Raw genomic sequence first — 19,367 nt, forward strand, 5'->3', positions numbered from 1 at the left:
AAATGTGTGTGTTTATGTGTGCGTTTGGACAAACTTTGCAGAATCACACCTGTCCTTATGAGGGTGTCAATACATTATTCCCGCAAATCAAGTGTGCAGGGGGGTGTTTGCATGCTTGTGCTGTGTGTGTTTCACAAATAATAACGGTCCAAAATAAACTTTTTAACCCCCCTTACCAAGATTGCCGGTAGATGAAAAGAATGGCTATTGCTTTTTGTGTCACATATTAAGTTAAAGGTAGCATTGGTAAGCTGTTTGTGAAACGCTTTTTATATTATCTGTTGAAATAGCCTGCGCACACCCTGCCCGAGCTCTCATTGTGCCTCACTTCAGCAGAGGAGAGATACACCACTGAAGCAGAGACAAACACAAGTTGGAGAGCGAGTCACGGAAAAGACAGCTTCTAACAGATGTCAGTCAGAGCACGTTCATGTGTTTTAGGTGAAGTTTTGACGAGAGGGCCGATGGGAGGGGGTGGGATGTATCGATTTCATTTTTTCAAAGTAGCCTGCTCTTGCTAGCTTTTCCAGGCTGAGCAAGCCTACCTTTCATAAGGTATTATGTTGAAAACTTGGAGGCCTGAACAAAATATAATGACATTTTTTAAAAATTGATTTTGATATATTGATCCTCAAATAAATAAATAAACAGAAGAAATTGTATTTTCACTTCAAACCAGAGATTTCCATGTTACGTGACCATCTATCAGGTCATTCTGCAAGTTTTGCTGCCACCATTACCCCATGCTTTGGCAGTGAAGATCCGGTCCGTTGTGCAACTCGTTTAAATAAGGTAACATTTTTAAATTGTGTTGTTTTAAGGTGAATGTGTTTTTTCTTTGCACATTTGGTGTCAGGATAGACAACTAACTTACAGCCTTTCTGCCTATTTTCTGTGTGTTAGAGCCATAGACTGTATGTAAAAATGGCTCCAAAAGAACAAGCCTGTGCGGAAGTGCTTAAAAGTGTAAAGACCGCCGTCGATCCACCAGGGTCTGTTTCAGTTGGCTCCAAGCAAACTCTGGCTCCATAGACTGCCATTCAAAAAACGCCAACTTCTTCCATGAAATACTCCGTCAAAATAAATTACCAACGGGTGATTATGGTCTCATTCACTAGATATTCCCTGTCATATAAGAGATCTGGTGGTCCATCGAAAAATAATTTCGTAATTATTAGATATTAGATCTCAAAATGTCACTAAAATAGCCACCTTTGTGGTAATTATATAGTGCCTAAATGCACCCCGAATGTCACAGTGTCTTTTATCAGAAAAGGGGTGACTGTTATCATCTGAATTATGGATGATGGCTAGCTTACTTGCTAGTGTCAAATAACGACACAGCATTTTGCTATGCTAGCAGTACCTGCCCCACGGCTTTGCTTTGCTACATTCTCAAACTATTCGGAAATGGTACAGTAGCATCTCGAAAGAGCCTGGATTTACCGTGGCATCTTTCACTGATCTAAAAAGCCATGTCTCTGAGAAGAGGAAACACGGCAAGGAAGTTATCTGCTCATTGATGATGGAAAAAATGTACATTCACCAGCAGACTGAGTTTGTCCGCGAGAGCCTTAGTCGGCTTCATGCTATCAGAGTTCAGATTGTCTCACTGACATGGGATGGACCTTTACAAAACTTAGCCATGATCCAAGATCTTAGTGCAAAACTGAGCTTAGTCAGGATCACCTGGAGCTGTTCTTCTCAGCAGTCAGAGCACGTGGAGGTTTTAACAACAACCCCAATGCAAGGCAATTTCATGTCCATGTTCTGGGACATCCAAGTTTATATAATATTTTAGTTTTGTTCTTTTTATCATAAATATTGTGAATTTATTAATACTACCTCTACTACTCTAAGCATATTCAAAATGATTAGAATGTTCTAAGTACTTAAACAGTAAGAATTCATATTTCATTATTTGATCTGTGAGTAATGCAGTTTAGTAAAATGACACAAGTATGTCTAAGTAAATCAGAGTCAGTCGTGACAATTATGGATAAAAGTCCTGACAAAAAAGCTAAATGTGAAATATACCTTTTCCTTTGTGTTTACAGGTTTGTGTAGACAAATGTAGTATTTTCTCCCTAATAAATACGGATTTAAAAATTACGATAAGGGTTGTAATATTTTAGTTTAATATCCTTTCAATATATTATGGTAATTTTTTTCACAACAACCTTTAAAAAAATCACTAGCGTTAGCATGCTAGTGAGATTTTATTTTGCGTGATAATCCTGTATGTTCACATAATTTATGTCGCCCCCTCTTTGAAGATACACGATGGACTTGATTGAACCTGCATATAGCAGCAATGTTACTGAACTTAACTGCTCTAATAACAAAGCACCCTGGCAGGGTTTTATACAAACCACTGCTAGTAGCCTGTGCTTTTGATTCATACGTGAAATAATGCAGAGCATACAAGCTTTTCAATTTCAAATGTCATTGATTCACCTGCATTAGTATAGTTGTTATTTGCATATTATAGGTTTGTCACTTTAGTAACTGTAAACAATAGCATTGGTTTATTTAAGATCTCAACAATGTTATTACAATGACATCCCTGTTAGTTTAAATCGATGACCACTGATGACATGTCAGGTTTTTGCGACGACTACTGATGATGTAACGGCTTCTTGAAGGGCTGTCCCAATTCATAGGTGAATATTTCAACCACTAACCGTGTGGCTCCGTTTTAAGGGGCAAGATAACCCTCAAAAACAAGGGGTAGGGAGAAGGGGTGGGCCTTAGAATGCACTTCTGAGTCACTTGTCGAGATGTCATCAGCCATCCTCACAAACTGAACTGACCACATAAAAATGTCCTTTATGCCATTGCAATCAACTTTCAACTTCAAAAGATTATTTTCAACGTATAGAACTGCATCTGAAAAACAGTGAAACAGTTGTACGTTTGTTTCAGGGTTGTTCATACAAAACAAATATTTGTAGGTCATTTCGAACTCACAGAAGCGGAAATCATAAAGATTGTTCAGTAAATGACTTAAAGCCTGGGATACTTGAGAAACAGGGGTCAAGCTTAGGTCTTTGCGTTACTTATCCTGACAGTATCCCGACTTATAGTGTTGGTAGTGAGCCCTTAGATGATACAAGTACAGAGGACTCAGCACTTACAGAATGGTAACTGTCAAGTTGACAAAACTGTTCTGCAAGAGCTAGCATCTACTCTTTGTAAGTCAAATCCAATTACAGCTTCTGGCCCTCTTTCCACTGCCTGGAAGCGAAATACGTACTACAAAAACATTTAAATATTGTAGAACCTATAGAATTTGTGCTTGACTCCCAAAACAGAAAAAAAGTTCAATACATCTCTATACTAAAATCTTTACAGCAGATCTTAAGTTGTCAAACTTTTTGGGATAAAGAAATCAATTTGAAATCTCCCCATCAAATCAATCTGATCAAATACAGTATAAATCCTTTTATGATGGTATTAATTATATAGAAAAGTTATATAGAGTATAAAGAGTATGCTATTTAACTTTTTTTATACGTGGATGATTTTAAAAAGCTAATTCCTTCTGGACCTCCAGAAAAAGAACAAAATCTGTGGGGTATATTGGACATTGGGGAACCTACCTGTTAGTTGTCATTCATCACTGTCTAATACAGACCTGGGCATTGTACGGCCCCTGGGCCACATCCGGCCCTTTGGCCATCCTTGACAGGGCCGCATGAGGTCAATGTGAAATTAGGAATCAAACGTAAAGTGTACATTATGCACAGAATTCAATTACATTGTTTTTATTTTGAGGGCAACTTTTTTTTTATCATACGTACGTTCTGAATGCAGGCGAGCGTATAATGTGTTGGCAAAAAAGAGTTTAGGAGATATGCGATTTACTGTTAATCCTCAAAAATGTCAGCTCACGTAAAAAAAAAAAATTCCTGTGAGACCGCGAACTCAGACGTAAAGTTTCCCTTGTCTTCCTCAGCTAATGTGGTCCGAAACTTTATGTCTGAGTTCGCGGTCTCACACCCGTGGAGAATTTTGAATCCTCTTGGGAAAGTGTACTCTTTCTTCTCACCGGTTCGTCACACTTTTACGAGCATTGACTACTTCCTTGTAGATGACAGACTCCTCCATTCCATATCTTCATGTTCATATAATACAATTGTGGTTTCTGATCATGCTCCTGTCACTATGGAGGTATTTTTCAAAATGTTGATAACATACAACCGCCTTGGCGACTAAATACTCAACTGCTCAGTGATGACAACTTTGTCAATTTTGTTTCAAATCAAATAGATTCAATCAGCCTGTTAAATGTTGACTATAAGGTCTTAGCCAAACTTCTTGCAACGCGTCATGAAACATTCCTTCCATCAATTATTTCTCCTTATCAAACACATCAAAACAGACACTCATTCTTTAACCTCCATAGATTATTTAATCTCATATATAATCCCTCTGTCAACAACACTTCTGAGGCCATTATATCTCTAGATGCGGAGAAAGTGTTTGACAGGGTGGAATGGAAATACCTTGTTTACACTCTAAATAAATTTGGCTTTGGCTCCAATTTCATTACTTGGGTGAGACTTCTGTACTCTTCCCCTCAAGCTTCTGTTAGGACTAACAACACTCAATCAGGTTTTTTATTTTTATCGCAGGGCGATATTCCCACCTCCAATTTGGCTAGAGATGGAGGACGCCTCGTCTTTACCGGCAACATTGTCTTCTCTTGCTCACTCCTCCATCACAGGCCCTTACTTCTCTTTCACCAAAAATATATGGGTCAAAGCAACATTGAAGATCTTGAACCAGTTTAGATGCTACTTTGGATTCCAGACAGTTTGTCTCTGCGACAACTATGGTTGACGGTGCTTTCTCAACATGGTCTAATCTCGGAATTAAAAGATTTAAAGGGCTTTATATTAACAATACATTTAGTATGTTTGAGCAATTATCAGTTAAATTTAGTATTCACAGACATCACTTTTTCAGGTTCTTACAGATTCAGAGTTATGTCTGTAGCGTAGACCCCCAATTCCCCACCCTCCCGGCTGAAAACACAATTTGATTCATTTCTTACCCCACTTCCTACTTTGAAAGGTACCTTATCAATAATCTATGGTCAAATTTTCTCCTTACAAACAGCCTCATTAAACATTATTAAATCCTCATGGGAGGAGGAACTGGTTGAGGCAATCCCTGATGAATCGTGGGAAGGGGCACTTAAAAGGGTACACACATCTTCCATATGTGCTCGGCATGGTCTCATGCAGTGTAAACTAATTCATAGGGCCCACTGGACCAAGGCAAGATTATCCAAAATCTATAAAGATGTAAACCCAAGCTGTGTGAGATGCAACCAGTCTCTTGTTAATCATGTACACATGTTTTGGAGTTGCCCATCTCTTGTCAGTTTCTGGAAAGAAATGTTTAACACAATCTCAGAAATAAGCGGCATACAAATCGAATTAGACCCTCTTCACCCACGTTACGATTGACAAAAATGAATAAGGATGTAATTGCTTTTGTTACTTTGTTAGCAAGAAGGTTAATTATATTTAGATGGAAATCTTCTGTACCCCCTTCTCATGCTATTTGGATTAAAGATGTTTTGAATTGCATAAAATTGGATAAAAACTGGCACACACTCAATGGTTCTATAAACAAGTTCTCAACAATGTGGGCCCCCTTCTTTTCTCATGTTAAGAGATTGGATCTCCCTGTGATCCCAGAATGATGTATGTTTAAATATATGTATCTATATGTATATATGTATTTCAATTTTATTTTCTTACTTTGTCCTCCCTGGATGGGGTTGGGGATGGGCATGGTATGTGAATACACAAGGTCTCGGTTGTCAGGAAGGACTTTATTGGTTGCGCTGGTTGTACTGTAAAAACTGAATTAACATACATGTATATTTATATGTATATTTTGTTACTGTTGTTTTGTATGTTTTTAATTTTTTTGTCATTTTGTCACACCATTATTTTTGATGTTTTTGGTGGACTTGTATTTCTATTGGATACATTACAGGTGAATTTATTCTGTAAATGTTGACCTATCGAAAACCCAATCAACAAAGTTTAAAGAAAAAGAAAAAAAGAGGGAATTTTAGACTGCAATACCAAGACAGAGACTTTGGAGATCCATTGGTGAACTTGACATCTACTACGGAACCTGTGGATTTGGCAACGATCAAGGTCATCCCAATAACTGATGATTGCATCCAAGAATTTATTCTCATTGTCTGTGATGATGTAGTGTCGGCTTAATCTCTACAAGAACTCAGATGTGGCCAAGAGAGTTTCCGATACCAACATTCTCCGATGACACTGAACTACAGTTGGAAAAGGGAAACGCAGTGTATAGGTCCAACATGACAAGGTTGACACTGAGTTAAAAAAAAAAGTCAGATATTCTGTAAAAATAGCTGAAGAGATATTTAAGTACAAAGCCTTCCCAACAGATGCTGACTTCAGTGACGTTGCAAAAGCACCAATCAAGAATAATCCATTCTTCTCTCAATGGTTCTTACAATGGTTACTACGGGTGGAAGCAGCGACTGAAGACAAAAATGGCCAACTACCGAACTCAAAGGGCATCCGGTATTCTGAATTACTCGCAAATTCACTGAAGTCCAAAGCTCCAGAGAATGCATTGCCGGCAAAAAAAGTAAAGAGACCAAGGAGGGGAGAGGCCAACCACATACCTGACATTTCCAACTGGACAGACTCCAGAAAAATGTAGAAAAATGAGAGACTGGCACTTTTAATTTTAAGTGAAGTGAAGAAGCGAAACAATCGTGCCGTGAAACGGACACGACTTTTTCAATGCGAAGACGGGACATTGTTGAACAAGAATCAGGAGTGGAAGTGTTGAAAGACAGATGGCCTGCATTGTTCACAATGGATGAGGTAAGTAATTCTGTTAAATCAATGGCAATAGTGCATTGGTGACCTGTATCATAAGTAAACTGCTGAAACTGAGCTAAATAAATTCAAAACGCATGTTTTGGCCCTTGATGTCAAAAATAAGATCTCACACACTAAATCTGCTTTTGGTATTTATTTATTTTTAAAGATCAATGCTGAATTTATGAGAACTACAACTGTTCCACTTCAATGCCAAGTTCAATGCCAAGTACTTGGACCCCGTTAAAAAAGTTTAAGTTCAGCTTATCGCGATAACCGTTTATTGTTGCAAACAAAGGCTACATGTCTGCAAGGACGCGGTAGCTATCTTCCAGGACCTGTGTACATGACTACATCAAGCGCCAAACAACAGCCTGTCCATTTGTTTAGATTCGATCTAGCATGCATGGCTAGCATGCACAACACTGTGAAAGATGGGCCGTGATAAACGGCCAAAAGTCAGGTTGCACATCGTCATCTCCGAGCCCGAGTGTATCATCTTCATCTAGCTCTAGTAGCACCTCACTAGCACCTCCAGTAGAGTTGGAGAGAGCGAGCCGCGACGGCAGCGACACACCGTTCTTGCAGGCATTCAAGGGAAAGCTGATCAAAGAGAAAGCTGAGGAGTGTTACGGCATTTGTGGTGAAAGGGCTACATGCCTTCTCAGTTGTCGAATCTCCATCATTTAAGAAATAAAAAGACTTTGTTCATTTTTGTGGTGAAAGGGCTACATGCCTTCTCAGTTATCGAATCTCCATCATTTAAGAAATAAAAAGACTGTTCATTTGGTTGCAGGCAGCTAGGTGTTGTGCACTGAATGCACTTTAGTTCTAGCATTTTGCCCATACTGCTGCTTGGACGGACTTTATTTTCCAAGAACATGACTTGTATGATTTATGTCAGTAGGTTTCCTGTAAATAAGACGTACAAGAAGCAGCTCAAAACGTTATTATCCACAAATGGTTCAACTGCTACTGATTTCCACTGTGTTGTTATGGAATGTATGAGAGATTAATATCCATTAGAGATCTTAAAGTTGACAATTATTGATGTAACATTAGTTTACAGGTACAATTAGAACATTTTCTTCTAAACGACTATGTGTTCTTTGGTTCATTTAAAAAACAGTATTTTCAAGGCAAAAAGTTTCAACATCGCCTCGTAATTAGGGAATTCAAACGATACCCAGCCCTAATCATCAGAGACAAGGGAGGAGTCGTCAATGTTGCCACTTGATGCAAGAATATCAAGTGGCAAAATTGGACAGCATCAGTTTGCATTATGTGGGTGTGTGTGCTTTCACCTAGAGCCTTGAGGTGAATCAAAAAAGAGTGTCTGCTGAAGTGCCTTGTTGTGAACCTTGGGGAAGACGTGGACAAACTTATCAAGGATTATCTGGTAAGTAAATTTGCATATTAACTTAAGCTTTAAGTAGCATAACAAATTCAATATTTAAACTTTCAATTCATACACAAATCATCTTTTCACTTTGTGTGAATGTAACTTTTGGTCTTCGACAATACACATATTTTGTTTAATATTAAATACATTTTTAAGGTTCCACCAAATTAGAAATATGATTTGAGAAAAACTAAGAAATTTAGCTGTAACAAATTAGAGTAATTTTTTATCATTAGTATAATTTTTTTCAGTTGGGTGGTTGCAGAACTTTAGTACTAATAACCTAGACTCTGGCAGCCCGTCAGGGTCTCTCTCTCTCTCTCTGTCTGTCTCCCTTTCCATCTGTCTTTTGATAGCACTGAGAGATACACTTTTTCTATTATTAACTCACAGGCAGCCTTTTTCATAGTATCAGATGTAGATTTGCACTTGAGGGTCTTACAGTCCTCAACAGGCAAGAAGACTGCAGTCTTAAGGGTAGTTTATACTAGCAGTTCATGTACTGGATCAGCACATCTATGCTCACTTATTAATGTCAGTAACGAAGGAGCATAGGGATTCTCAGATGGCTCGTGGAGGGAGATTACAGACTGTTGATAAAAATGAGACAAAACTATGGAAAAAGCTCAGCAACCGGTTTGTTATGTCAAAGAAAGACGCACAAGTCCGAAGTGGTGCTCCAGGAGCGAACAAGCCAGTGCCAGACCTGTTCTGTTTTTCTTCTTCTGCCTTTAACCATCAGCAGCTACAACAGAGATGATTTGCATCGAGTCACTTGTGCCTTTAAGAGAAAGCTGTCGCATTGACGTCACAGTCGGTGCACGTGACAACAAGTCTGACAAGCATAACCACATCATTAACCCTAACCCCATCACTCTTTTATCCACCAGTGTGATGTCTGGTCATCTGAGATTTACTTGCCAAGCAAAATATGTACTTTCTTTGGCGTTAAATTCTGACCCTGCCACTTAGTGTCAAGATGCACTTCTGAGACCGTAATACAAAGAGCAGGAAATGCAGAATAATAAATAATAAGCAAATTATAGATATTATAAGAAACTCACTGAGCAGTAATAAGCTCCCCAGTGTGAGTGTACGTATGTGTGAAAGTGCAGTGTTGTGAGGTATAAATGATACATAATCACAAGTTGGAAAGCCAGAAGACCGAGAGAAAGGTTGTGTGGATGGCTGATGGTGAATACATTTTGAATGTATTGACTATGTAAAACCAGTTGCAATTATACATTGGGTGCCCATAGGGTTCTGAATGGAGACTGAAACACAAACAGCAGCCCGGGACAAGGCACAAAGGTGAGGATATCAGCTGAGTCATGTAAAGAGTGTGCCCTGTTGCAGGTTGCAACGGTTTGAAAGTGTCTCCTTTACCTCAGACACAACTTCTTACTTGTATTTCTTATGTCTTACATGTGATGACTTATTCTCATGCCACTATTGGAACTATCTCGATGATGCTTATAATCATGTTATCATAACATTGTGAAGCGGTTATTGAATTTCACAACCACAGGGAAATACACTTCTGGAGAACAAATTGTGCTTTGATAAATCGGAAAGGTTCTCCTGAGGGGCTTAAAACAGCATTAACCTCCTGAATGTATATGTTGAGTGTGCTTAAGATAGTAATGATGAAAACAAATCCGATACAGATGGTCTCTCTCTCTCTCTCTCTCTCTCTCATAGCGCTCGTTCGATTTAAATATCTTAACTTCTCGCTCCGCATAGTCAGTTTGAAGTCAGCTCTGTGTTTCCCAAGGCTGACACACTCGCCTGTGCATTTCTCTCACTTCACACGCAGAAACAAAGGCTGTTCTTCTAAAAGAACATTAGATGTCTGTGGTGCGAAGAGGAAGCTTTGTTGATTGATTGGATGTTGTTAAAGGGATAGTTCACTGACAAATGAAAATTCTCTGTAAGCCCCAACATTCAAATTCAACTCAAAACAGAGTCATTTACACCAAGTTTTTAGCCTAAACATCCGCTACTGGGGCGAGAGCTTGTGTGTAGTTTGTGCAGTGTGTACGTGTGAACATGAAGGCGGCTTCAGAGGAGGATGTCAGAGGACATTTAGACCAAAAAATTGGTGTAAATGACGTTGTTTCAAGTCGAATTTGAATCTCTGGTAAAGCCGCCAATCAAGTGTCTCTGTGTCACTTTGAAACAACTCCAAGGTGTACACTGACACCTACATTTCTTCTTCTCTCTTTCCTGGCGGTCCCTACTAAAACTGAATTTCGCTCTGCTTAACTTTATTAGAATGAAAAGTGGCACAGATAATGTTCAGCTGTTGTGCTATGAAAATTCACTGTGAAATTGAAAAAATGTGTTATGCGGGAATTCAATCTTTAATTTTAGCCATAAAATGATTGCAGTGAGTTCAGCAGTTGCAAACTGATCCACTCTGTTCATCGTTCACCAAAAATATGCACAAGTTCAATGAACGTCGCACTTTTAACGTGTTCATGTACAACACTGCCCCCTGCGATCCTCACTGGATAAGCAGTAGGCTATACATAATGGATGGATTGATGCTTTGGTGTATAAACTCTCATACAAGGCATTACCCTTTAAAAAAGTCTCAATGCCATTTTACTCAAAGTTTCTTCGAGCAGGAGGTAAAGCTGAGCTGAATTGTTTTGACACAATTAGCCCTGTTTGACTAGACACCATTATTGCCCATACCCTCTTCTCTGACAGGGTCGGCCCAATTTGTCACATTACATAGCAAAACATTGTTAAGAGTGAGCTGAGCTGGATCGAATAAGAAGGAATATTGTAATGTACATAACCTGAGCAGGGACTTGTCGCACACACACACACACACGTAGGAATGAAGAGCTGGAAAGGTCAATAAAATCCACCAATTACTGCCACTCATTACTCAGAGTGGAGAGAAGGGGCGGAGGATGAAACAGTGGGCTGAGAGAGGACAGGTGCTGGTGAAATTTTAATAATAATTAGGATAAATAATCTGTCTTTCTCGTCATCAGACGGTTCCCTCTCGCATCACCCTTCCTCTTTTCTCCCTTGATCTATTTGGCAAAATCTTCTTAAGCCTGTTTTCCCCCATTTCTCCAATCAATTTTTTTTCTGGCATCTTTTTCCCCTTTCCCGACCAGAGGAGGAGCCACGGGGCTGGCATTGTCCCCACACCACCTTTTCTCCACTCTCATTTATTTCAATTTGTCATGCTTTGCTGTCCTCCCTCGGTTCAGGGGTGGAGGGGTGGGTGGAGGAGGAGCGCATCGGGCGAAGTGAGGAGAGATGGGCAAAGAAATTGGTATCTCCACTTTAGCCATAATGAAACATTTAGATGCGGCCGCAGCTATGCCTCCGCATTAATGGCTTGCGATGAAGGAGCGAGGGGAGGCAGGGGAGGACGGAGGGAGGGAGGAGAAGGGGGCCAGGCATTCGGACCACTTCACCTTAATAACCCTTGAATCCAGGTCAGACAGGAATACCTTCAGATAATCAGTGCTGCCACATTCCCTCAATGAGCTGCTATCATGGCTGAAAAAGGTTTGGTGCTCCAAGAAGTGCGTGTTGTGTGTGTGTGTGTGTGTACTAGCACTTCTCTCTTTGTGAGGACCAGTTTTTTCACCTTATGGAGTGAGTACATTTTGGGAAAGTGTGGACATCTTGGCCGGTCCTCAGAACAAAGGTCGGGTTGGGGAATGCATTATCTAACTGAGTAATTGTCTGTTTGTGTGTGTTGTGTTGTGGGGACCTAAATATGTTAACTTAGTCACATTATAGGGATTTGTCTTCCTTATTGGGACAAAAAGCAAGTCCCCATAAGCAAAATGATCAAAATCTAAGGTGAAAACATGATTTAAGGATAGGATAAGGTTAGGCTTAACTAAAGGTAAGAGCAAGGTATTATGATGCATTCACAACAACCGCAAGGCGGTTTTGGCCGCAGGATTATTCGTGTTTAATAATGCAAGGAGCACAAGACAAAACCCACCAATATTCGCTTGTTCTCTACCGGAAAAGTGGATAGGAGGACTACTGACTGAAGTGATTACATCTGCTGTGTACCTGTACCTGGAAATGCCAGAGAAGCCATCGCCATCATGCATGGACCATCTAGACGCACACCGAGCTTGGGAAATTTCACAGTCTCCTCCAGGATCTGCGTCTGTATGATGGAAATCCAGTGAGGCTGAGGCCGACCTTGATGCCAGGTTCCTCTCCAGTGAGTTTCATTCTCAGGGCTGATTGGCATATGATACTTCGTATAACTGAAATTTTAATGATAGGCACAACATTTTGTGTCATTCACTTAGCTCACTCAAGATGAAATATTTGAACTTGAGCAAGCGAAGCCAATGACATTTGATAAATCTGTGCTGTGTGCGTTGCCTGGCGTAAGTAGCGTGAAATTTACGTTTATTCGCGTCTTTGCATCGACTCTGTATGTAATCTTTGAAATATTTGCTACGTGTTTGATGTAAATGCTTCATGAGGCAAGTAGTGGTGAAGGGAGAGTTGAGTGAGTCTCCAGGAAATGCATGTGATGTCCTCTGAAGTCATGGAGACAGTCATGCAGTCAGTGAGTGTGTGGGTCAAGGCTTCAGCAGTTAATGTGTGTGTGTGTGTGTGCGCATGTCTCTGGAGTCCCTCATTCTTCTCCAGGGAATCTCAGGTGTCATATTTTTCCCTCACAGGAATGAATATTGACATTTTTCATCTCCACGTAGATTAAACTGTTAGCAAACGTCCTTTAAATTGTTCCTGCGTATAAATCTGAGCAGATCTCCTCCAGTGATAAAGTGGCTGAGATATTACCTGGAAATGATGATTGACTGGCTTGATGGACTCTGGTCGCTAAAGCTTTCATGTAGTACGGAAAGCAAAAACAGAGAGCTCATCATTTGCTGCACAACTCAGACCTTGAGGATACAAGAACCACAATCCTTGATCCTATGTCTTCATGTATTTTTCTCTTGACTCCAAAGTGGAGGGTTTCAAAGCAACTTGTGGAGCTGTTGCGGTTTGAAATCATCCCACAACCGCGTGGAGCTCTGGACTGGATTTGCAGCATTTTTCTCACAGCTCAGATGTTGTTAAAAGACCATTAATGCTACACTGAACAACAGTGCCTTGAGATTTATTTTACTAACTATCGAGTCTGTTAGTGAATTTCCAACAAGACCGCCAATTGTCAACCGCCTGTCATCTGCGATGAATCTGCCCTCAACACTTGTCCCTTCAGATCAATCAGTTAATGTGCGCCGGTGCTGCTTCCAGGCTTTGTGCTATTATTTATCTGTGAGTATGACACACAGAGATAAAGGCACACCCATATGCAGGGGTGTAAACACACACCAGGCTGGATCCCACAGAAGTTCACACTTCAGATTCACACATAGAGAGGATTTAATGTGCCAAAATATTTTTAAAAATGGTGTAAAAGATTTTTTTTTCGAAAATACAATGCACGTTATTATATATTTCCTTTTATGTCAAGATTTACCCATTATCATAATTTTCATTAAAACTATACGAGAAAAATTACAATTATTTTGCTGTATGTCTTAACCCATTAAGATTTATAAATGAATAAAAACGCAAACAACCATCTAAAACATGAGGTTTTACTGAAGAGATGAAAGATATGCCAATGTCTATTAAACCTGAAGCAGATAGGCATAAAATAAAAATAAACTAAACATTTGACAACTTTATTTCTTGGCTTTAATTGTAAATCATTGACCTTTCCCTGAACTTTGTGAACATTTCTTTAAGAAAAATCAGCACAGTCAGCAAACTCGAGATCCCCGCTCTTCGACTGCTCCTCAAATATGTCTCTTAGCAACTGAGACTTGGCTAGCTGGTTAGCAGTCACCTTGTCTGGGTCTGAATCTTCTTCATTGATCTTTTCTTATTTTGTTTCTGTCAATGAAACTCTGCTGTAATCTGCTCCAATATCGCCCCTGTTAGCCACCGTATAAAATGCTACTTTAAAAGCTTTTTGCAGGTAAAGAGCCCTGAAAAACAATAATCTACAATTTTCTCACAGAAACATCAAAACACAACATCGAAAAGAAAGTGAGGAGGCGTGTTGCATTTGAATGTTATGCAGTAGTGAACAGTATAGACATGCCAATATGTAATGCAATCTCATGACATTAGTTTCCATGAATCAATACAATAGGGAGTTGTCATCTTCCATACCAAAAAGAAAAATGTAATCAACTGTCCGGTCAGCCTGGGGCAGGATCATGATAGCTGTTTATCTTGTTCCCAGGAAGTAGTTTTAATGTGAAAGGCCATCTGTCATGGCTGCCATCAGCACCGCCGTCAGTGGTGCTAAACCCCGCCCATCATTTGACTCCAAACCATTGATTGGACAGTTGATTGTTTTCCGTTTGGTATGAACATCGTGCAGCGAAGTCATAATTTGAAAAAGGCTCTTTCTTCTTTTAAACTAATGACATGTAGTATTTCTACGTGTAGGCTGCCCTCTGCAGGACAACAATGTAATGCAATACACCTCAGCTTTTGTGTCAATGAAAAAATACACTTGTTAAAGACAAAAAAGCAACAAACAGTACATTTGTCATTTAATTGTGACACAGCAGGTGAATACACAAACGGAGACACATGTAATAATATGTACCTCGTTTCTGATATTTACTAAGCATTTTGAATCTTCCATACACTCCACACAGAGATACCGTCATGGAGATACTGTGAGTACGAGGACATTGGTACAGCAATAACAGAAACATTTAATCTCTCCTGAATCATCGAGATAAAAGAACATTTGATATGGGCTGAAACTCGCACTGTTCCTGCTAAAATCAACCACAAAACAGACACATTACACTTGATTCATCACAACTGTGACTGATCAGATACGAAGGGACACAGCGGAGCGTTTGTTTGAGATAAGAGCTGACTGTGAGCCACTGTGAGTGAACGCTGCCATTAAGAGCGACAGAGATGCCTAAAGATGCGCCTACATTGCGTCTGAGAATTGCCTTCCTCTCTTTTTTTAATGAATGCCTTTTTAACTTGTCCTGCTTCTTCTTTTGTCATCCTCAGACACACACTATCTGTAAGATAATGGCTGCCAGAGCCCGACGGCCTGCATAACTCTTCACCGTCTGACACTGTACTGTCATATCCGGCCGAGGCTTCATTAATTCCCCATCCCAGAATCAATGTCTCGCCTTTGTAACGGATTTGCAGTCCCAGGCACTTTCCTTTCCTCTCTTGCAGCTCTCCCTCTCCCCCTCTCTCTCCATCCTTCACTTTCTCTTCCTCTCTCCAGTCCAGCCTCAAGGGAAGAGATGTAAAGATGAATGACAACAGGGTCATTTTACCACAAGCAAAAATGTCTTACAGATAATAGAAAGTGTATATTTGTGTGTCTGTGTGTGTGAGTGTGTCTGCATGTCCCTCACTTTATTTACACACATAAACACATTTGCACATGCAGTATGTATATGAGAGGGCATGCATGCATATCTGTTTGTGCGCGTTTGTGTTTCTGCATGAATCGAGGGCGACGTCTTCACAAACAGTGCCACGGCCTTCAACCCCGCACTGACACTTCGCATTATTGTCACTATTTGGAGATCAGATAAGGACGTCACTCCCCGGAAATTTTCCACGACCTTTTGGCTGAAATGTCATTTTTAGTTTTGGGTCAGATGTCGTGTTGTGGGCTCAGAGTGCTTGTATTTGATTTTTTTTTTTACTCTCCACTGAATGATTGTGATTGACGGATATGCGTAGGATTTCTTGCCTTGAAGCACTGATTTTGATGTTGACATGCTCCTACAGTTACTTTCATAACTTCAATATGGATCTCTCACTAGGTGGCTGAGTCCTGTGCTACTTTGAATAATAGTAATACAAACTAATGCATTTATATTTATAGATTGTGTTAATATTTGTTAATGCATCCACAGCACAGATTAAATAATATTACTTTTACCATATTACTAATATATAAAGTACTACATATGTCTTCTATAAAACTCAGATTTAAAATTTACCAATTAAAATACATGAGATGAAGGAAATGAAAAACATTCTGACTCTCTACAAGCTTTAATGTTATTTAACCCTGATGTGTCTGCTTATCTGCTTAGAAAATCTGTCTGTATATGGTGATATGTATGAAACTTTCCTCTTCTTTTTAGAATTTTTCACACAGTTTATGAACTCTAGATGTGAGCAGCCAGGTCGTTATCCCCGAGTCCAATAAATCCCAGCTCTTAGTCAACCATCAAACCCCTGTTCGCTCCTGTCGTCTCCTCCACATCTGATTTATCTGTTACCACTGACTTGTCACTGCTTATGTTTAACTAAAGACGTGAAGTGATAATGAAATATATCATTTTTTGGTACCGTTATAACCCCCCCCTGTCAGCCGGGGTCATCTCAGACCAGAACATATCAGCGGGACTCAACACTTATCACTCATAATGGGCGAAGAGGGAGATAGAGGTGGGTCCTTTGTCTCTCATTTCAAACCTTCTATTTGTCAGGAGACTCAATCAATGTGTAATTACCGTGGATGGCTATCATAAAAAAAAAAACAATTCCAGGAGCCCTCTCAAGGTTATCCACGTAATTGTGTTATTTATAAATATGAAATGGTTGTAAATGCGTCTGCCACAGTGGATGGGGCTAACGACTGATGAACATGATATATTTCCAATTTGCAGTGTGAGATCCGTGCGGACAGGTCGATGTGGCTAAGAGCTCCTCGGACTGTGGCTAATAACACCAATAATAAAGCTTCATGCTTGAATCTGGCTCTCAGGTGAAACAGATAAGAAGCTTGAATTCATTCAACCACGTTTGACACATTAGTGCTCGGAGTGGCACTGTGTTATTATTTCTAAACACACACATTTTAATGAATCATTTTTAGCGAAGAACCATAACAACTAAACTGCAGAAGGGCTTTCTTTCAATACGAGGCAGGTCTTTGTTTTAGATTTTCCTGTTTCATATATATTATTTTAGTAAAGAAAAATTCCTGATTTGCTTTTGTTTTTTTAATTCTTAGTTCATCTGCCTGCTGCTCAATTGGACGTTCCCCATTTCCATCTGCTGTTATGATAGGGGTGGACGATATGGCCAAAAATGATTTCCTGTCAGCCGGTATCGACTTTTTGGTTTGAAACTCTTCTTTATAGGTAGAAAATGACAAACAGCAAAACATTTTTACAAATCTTAAGCAGATCAATAATGTGTTATACCTCCTCACTGTGCTTTCACAATGCATAAGCAATATATCAATATATATTGAACCTTAATCATATATTATTATATTGATGAAAATGTCCCGACAAATCCAGCTTTTCATTTGTGTAACAACAAAGCAAAGTCCAAACCAAGGACAGGAAACGTCCGTCCTCCCGACTGTGCACAGTAACTCAGTAACACAACATAATATCATGGATGCTGTTACCTTTTCTCTCAGATGAAGGAAAATGGCATGTAGTCAAACCGTTCCTTTAGGGGGCGGGTTCTGGCTGTATGCCTGTCAGGTTGTGGTCAGTCGGTGAACCTCAACACAAAGTGCACGAAGCTGTTAGGTGTCATCATTGTGACTGTCAAGAAAATAAAAGTAGGTCAGGCTTTAATAGAAAACAATTTTTTTGCTGAAGTAAACGACAAGCCAGTGTGCTTAGTTTGCAATGATGAAGAACGCCAATCTCCAGCATCATTACAGCCGGAAACATGCAGCTGACCTGGATGACATGCAAGGACAAATGTGCTTACAAAAAGTGAATGCTCCTCAGTGGAGTTCGATGCCCGACCAACAGCTTTCATAAGAATACACTGATAGGAGCCATGTTACAGCTGTCGAGCTGCTTGAATCAGACATAATTCATCCACATGTGAGATTTTCAGGAAGATCCACTGTAGAGAATGTAGAACATTTGAATTTGAAATAAAATCTGACATGATCGAGGCACTGGTGCCATCTAGTGTTTTGATGTGACCAGCGACTGTAGAAGTTGCAAACTGTCACCTCCCGTTTACTTCCACTCTGTTTGAGCAAATTGACGAATCCAATTCGCAGCATGGCTTTGCATGGAGCTCAACTTTGGTGAACTTTGACGCACAACATTCGCCTGCATTTGGGAATGTCTGACTGGGCCCTAACTTTTTATAAAGATATTTTTGGGCCTTTTTGCCTTTATTGAGGACAGTGCATGCGTTAAATGGCAAAAGTAAAAGAGGGAAGACACGCAGCCAAGTGCCAGGCCAGAAGGCTTACCTTTACTCCTTACTCTTGTATTTAATGTTTGATTTTATTGTGGGCAGCCTCACTGTTGTCGTGAACTTATGTTCAGTGTTTCCAGTTAATTACCCAGATTTTGGCATCCCTTTTCTTAATATACCATTAAAGATCTCTGAGTTAGTACTTCGCTCTGCATTGCTCTCTCTCTCTTTCCCTCTCTCTTGCTCTCTCTCCCCGTCCCTCTCTTGCTGGTGAGGCGCTGGACTTTGGAAACATCCATTACTTTTTTACTGTCCTTTAACATCCAATCCTCATCATCCTTGTCAATCCGCTCTCTCTCCTCATGGCGATAAAAGATGATCTTGCAGCAACATCCATGCAGAGTCATATAACACATCGAAACACAAGATGGCACCTTGATGATGTCAGATTGGATTCCGTACATGCAAAATTTCATTCGATATATTGGTATTGATAAGGTTTTATTTTATATATTCAAGTTTCATTCCATATATTCAAACTTTCAATACATATTTTCAATGTATTAAAACTAAATGGCATGCCATAATACTCATATTAAAAATGTTCAAACATGCCGTATCATGTTCTCAGACTGATTGACAATCTAATTCTAGCCGTCCTTTTTTATGCCATGTTTTTCCCTCCTTTGACCTCCTCATCCACTAAAACAGACTTTTATTCCCAGTTATCTATCAGCTGTCTCTTCCACAGACAGTCTCAGTGAGTCAGCCTCTCTCTCGTCAACCTCCTCTGCGCCTCCTCTTCTCTCCTAACCCACCGTGTTGCTTCATCACCCCCACCTCCACCAGCTCCC

Source organism: Hippoglossus stenolepis, chromosome 6 (assembly GCF_022539355.2).
Source record: "Hippoglossus stenolepis isolate QCI-W04-F060 chromosome 6, HSTE1.2, whole genome shotgun sequence".
In the NCBI taxonomy this organism is placed as follows: Eukaryota; Metazoa; Chordata; class Actinopteri; order Pleuronectiformes; family Pleuronectidae; genus Hippoglossus; species Hippoglossus stenolepis.